This window comes from Diuraphis noxia, unplaced genomic scaffold, assembly GCF_037042655.1.
Source record: "Diuraphis noxia isolate RWA-SAM2 unplaced genomic scaffold, SU_Dnox_SAM2 contig0003, whole genome shotgun sequence".
Lineage (NCBI taxonomy): Eukaryota > Metazoa > Arthropoda > Insecta > Hemiptera > Aphididae > Diuraphis > Diuraphis noxia.
In genome coordinates this window covers 61,287,746-61,293,004 of record NW_028301713.1, presented here as the reverse complement: position 1 = coordinate 61,293,004, position 5,259 = coordinate 61,287,746, and the positions used below count along the sequence as shown (strand labels likewise).

At 26.1% G+C, this 5,259-nt stretch overlaps 1 pseudogene; it reads left to right on the top strand.

Annotated features, from left to right (window-relative positions):
* Positions 1 to 297: 297 nt before the first annotated feature.
* LOC107164867 (ras-like GTP-binding protein Rho1 pseudogene) lies at positions 298 to 1,710 on the top strand (annotated as a pseudogene).
* Positions 1,711 to 5,259: the final 3,549 nt, after the last annotated feature.

Sequence of the window (5,259 nt, the reverse complement as noted above, 5' to 3'; positions counted from 1 at the left end):
AATCCTTACGCCCTTACTTACTACAAAATAAATTAATATTTGGATATACCATATACTGTACCTAACAATGTTTTTTACATTATTTTTGGCTTAGCCTCTAAGGAGTACTTACTTTTTTATGGCTATAAATGACATTGGGTTCTGTTTTATTACTGTTTAACAGCTGCTACCATTTACTGTCATTATACAACGACGTCCCACGTTCATAGTTCGAGTGGAAACAATGTCGATTAGGCATAGTGTCGTTTAGATTAAGCAATGGTTTCCCCGAATATCAGAAATGATAAATTATCCAATAATTGGCGATCGCGATGAGCTCATTCACATTTCACTCCGTAATTTACTCGGAACTTTTTTTTATTAGTTTTATTATTCATTTAATTGCATAATTTTAATAATTTATACTTTGTTTAAAAGTTTTGTATTTATAAAATAATTGTGAACAACTGTGTATTTGTGATTGATTTTTTAGTTAAAATTCGAAACAGGGCCAACGCCTAGTTTTTTTTTTGATAAGCATAACATTCCGACATAATGGCAGCAATCCGTAAGAAACTTGTCATCGTCGGCGACGGTGCCTGTGGAAAAACTTGTCTGTTAATTGTGTTTTCAAAAGATCAATTCCCAGAAGTTTATGTACCCACCGTGTTTGAGAACTATGTAGCTGATATAGAAGTCGATGGCAAACAAGTAGAACTAGCACTATGGGATACAGCGGGTCAAGAAGATTATGATAGACTAAGACCATTGTCCTATCCTGACACGGATGTTATCCTCATGTGTTTCTCCATAGATTCACCAGATTCATTAGAGAATATCCCAGAGAAATGGACTCCGGAAGTGAAACATTTCTGTCCAAATGTGCCGATTATATTGGTTGGTAACAAAAAAGACTTGCGTAATGATCCAAATACAATTCGTGAGTTGAACAAGATGAAACAAGAGCCCGTGAGGCCAGAAGAGGGGCGAGCAATGGCCGAAAAGATCAATGCATTTGCTTATTTGGAATGTTCAGCTAAAAGTAAGGAGGGTGTCCGTGAAGTATTTGAAACATCAACAAGAGCTGCATTACAAGTAAAGAAAAAGAAGAAAGGCAAATGTGCCTTGTTGTAAGTGATGTCTTTTTGAGAATATAAAAATCTACTTAGAAAATAAAATATATCATATTTTTATACAATTTTTCAAATTACCATGTCGTTTTAAGGATTTTCAGCATTTAAAACAAATAAACCTGATTGTACAAATCATGGTGCAAGACAAAATATATCATTTTATTTTTCTATAATAAACACTATAATTATAATCATGTATTCCTATTGTTTGCCAAAATATGTACAAAGCAAAACTGTTGGGGAGAATTTTTATCGGGTAATCACTAATCATAGTGCATTTTGTAACTTATTTTAACTTTATTTTTTATATTATAACTGTTCTGTAAAAATAAAGTTGAAATTACAAAATAATTGAAACATTTTATCGACTCATTTTTCGCTACCTACTACATAATACAATATTTCTGTATCGTAAATATATATATATATATATACACATATATATTTTTTTTTATGGACCTGCTGTGCCAGGAATCCCATGATGTATTCCTTAGCTTAGTTTTTTTTTAAATACTATTATTACGTTTGTTCATTAACCAATATTTATATGCTTGTAATTTTTAAGAAATTTACTAATAAAAGTTTAGATTTTATTACATTTATTTTAATACCTGGATTTTGTTAGGTATCATTTAAAACGTTTTTTAAATGATTACTTAGAGAAAGTTTGTCATGGAAGTGACTTATATTTATTTACTATTTGATTTAACAAGATATTTACAGAGTAAAGAGTTATTTTGATTATCTTGTTACAAATTATTTTGTTTACCTTTAGTTTTAGTATTATAAAAAAAACATAATTAAAATAAAATATTCAATTAATTGTACTTAACATTGAAAAAAAAATATATATGATGTTAAAATACTTTTTCAATATATTGTGTATACATTTTAATTGAAGCAAGGAAAGAAATAATTCTACCTAGATGTTTATTTATTTATTATTTAATTTTTAATTCTTTTATATTTGGATTGAAGTATTAAGGGTGTATTCAAGTATAAGTTTCATTTTAGATCAGAGTTAAAGCGTATATGGTAATTTAAAAAGGTCTCTTATAGTTGGATTTTTTTTCAAGTATAAGTAAAAAGTATAGTCAGCCAGTATATCTTTGTATCAAAACTTACAAGCTTAATTCTTACAGAGGTAAGCTAAAAATTGTCATATGAATGCAATAGTTTATTATTTATTTAGAATCTTATAGTATCTTGTAACAAGAATGGTTCAAAGTCAACAGTTTCTGTACACTGTCACAAACTTTTTGTATTTGGTAACACTTGTTTAGAACATTGGAATTACTTAAGATACCTACATACACTAAGAAATCAAGAAATTCAAACATCTACCTATAAAAATTATAATACTATTAGTAGACAAGACATGGACAACATTTAAGTAAATATATTTAATCATTTAAGTCAAAAATATAGGTGACAATTAAGATAGGTATCTTATTATTTAATTATTTAAAATGTTATTGGAATTTTTGAATTAGGTACATTAACATTTTTAATAAACTAATCCATTTAATAATTTAAATAAAAAGGGAAAGGGGTTCAGAATACTTCTTATGTATTAGTCCCAATGATTTGATAATATGATATTTAAGTGTATTTAATAAATTAATTATTTAAGAAAAAAAGGGGAATGAGCATGCTTGGTGAATCACTCTTTACTCTCTTATGACTATATGACTGCTGACCGGTAATCCAGTATACCAACATATTCCTTGAGAATCATTAAACAGTTAGTGTTACATTTATACTTATAAATTAAAACCTAAGCTATCTGATTATCAAATATTAAGTTGGAAAAAGTTGGAAATATTTTTTTTTTTACTGCTGTATAATATTTATCAATAGTTTTGTCAATAATTTTTATTGCTTGCATATTAAGGGCTTAGAGCAGAAAATAGATTTGTAAGTAACTTTCAATGGACCTGTTGTTTTGGGTAACTATTTCCAATTTATCACTATGACTTGGAGCTTATAGCAAACCATCAATTAATTTCACAGAAATAATGAAAAATTGCAGCATTATTTTTAATATTATTAATATTTAATTTATCTATTATATATACAATGTGTATTTGGAGAACATTTAACTGTGTTTATATTACATTATAATGCATGTATATTGTATACAAAATATATATTTAAAAAAAAATATATATCATCTAGATCAGCGGTTCCCAACATTTTTAGCAGGCGGTGCCCTATTGTTTGTACAAATTTTGTTAGGTGCCCTTCTATGAATATCACAAGAAATGTGATAAAAATAAACACTAGTTTTCATTCATAACTGATTTAAATAATTTTATTGAACATATTATTAATAAATTATAATTTTATTGTTGAAATTAAAAAAACAAAAATTCTGTTTTAATAGTGAAAAACTAATAGTTAATGAGGTATTAGAGGCTGCTTTTTTTTGGAAAGTTTGGCAATGTTTTTATCTATTATTGAATTTTTTGACACATATTAGAAATACTATATTTAATATTGGATATACAGATAGTATTCTAAGTAACTTTGTACGTAAAATAATTTTTTGTCTTTTAACTACAATAAATTTTTAATATATAATTTAATAATTTTTTTCATTCTCGGATGAACCGTGGCGTTCCTTAAATGAACTCACAGGTTGGGAACCGCTGATCTAGACTACACTCTGTTCAAAATAAGAGTAGAATTCAGTGGCTGGATTATGCACACGGATGTGACTTTTTTTCCAAAGCACTGGCCTTACGTTTTGACTCAGTAGGGGAAGTGCAGTTCCTGCAGAGGTCTGTTTTTATTTTTAACACAGTTATAGACTTATTGTGTATTGTCATAAAACCAATCATGAATAGTATTGTATATTTGCATGTACTATAGACAATTTACATAATAGAATTCACATCATATGTAGCAGAGTATAATTAATACCTAACCGGTAAGTATAACTATGTTTTTTTATCAGCAGAAGTGTAGGTATGAAACGTCTAAATGATTAAATAAATAGTTAGATTCATATAGATTGTATAAACACAGGCGGTAAAATAATCATTATTGATCTATACAACTTTATTAAGTTTTGAACATTAATGCAGTTGATTAGAAAAATATTAATGTATTAAAGAAAAAAAAAGGAGAAAATAGGTAACACCTACTCTAAAAATGTGCAGTAGGTGTTGAATGTTCTTTGTCATGGAATAAGTCATATTATTGTAAAACATAATATATTAAATTTGAATTAATGATAAATCATTGCATATGAAAAACATTTTTGAGTTAACGTGTACAAATTGCTGTTAAAATAATTATATTTACTAATTAACTATTACTAATACAGTAGGTTTAATTAATTTTCACATTGAAGTTTCAGTAATTAGATACCCATGAATAATATTTTTAAATTACAATAACATAAATATAATCAATATTTTCACTAAAATATCACATTTCATTGAAATTTTTAACTAAAATCTCATTAACAAAAGCCATATGTATAAATATTTTTTAAAAGTTAGGTTCAGTATGAACATTATAAATAATAATATTGTTCTGTGGTATGAACTACTTATGAGAAACTATGTTTTAAATGTTCAATTGTTTGTTATAATAATTATTGAACATTTTATACATTTTTAATTAAATGTTCATAAATAAAATTATGTATTAACATTCTTGAGCTGATATAATTACAACTTATGAAAAGACTAGTGTTAAATTTTCAAGCTTATTGAGTAAATGACCCAGTGAAAAATTTGGTATCGGTATTAATAGAAAAAAAATAAACATATTGAAATTTTCATGTGTCAAGGAATAACACAAAAAAAGTCAAAATAGTTTTGAAATATTTTCACGTACTTACATAAAATAATAAAATAATACAATTTGAGTGAATGTTTCAACTGTTTCTAGTATCATTCGTTTTTAAATTTATACAAGATAATTTCGTTGATATCATTCGTTGATAAATCATTAATTTACGAATATCCAATATTGTGAACTTCAAATGCTTATAAAAATTAAAAAGTGAATGTGACTATTTCCAGTAACTTTTTTTTCTTTTAAGGTATAAAAACATTAAAAACGGATGAGAAATTTCGTATTAGTTTTTAAGTCTTAGAAATAAATATAAAATTGTTTATGAATTCCCTATACA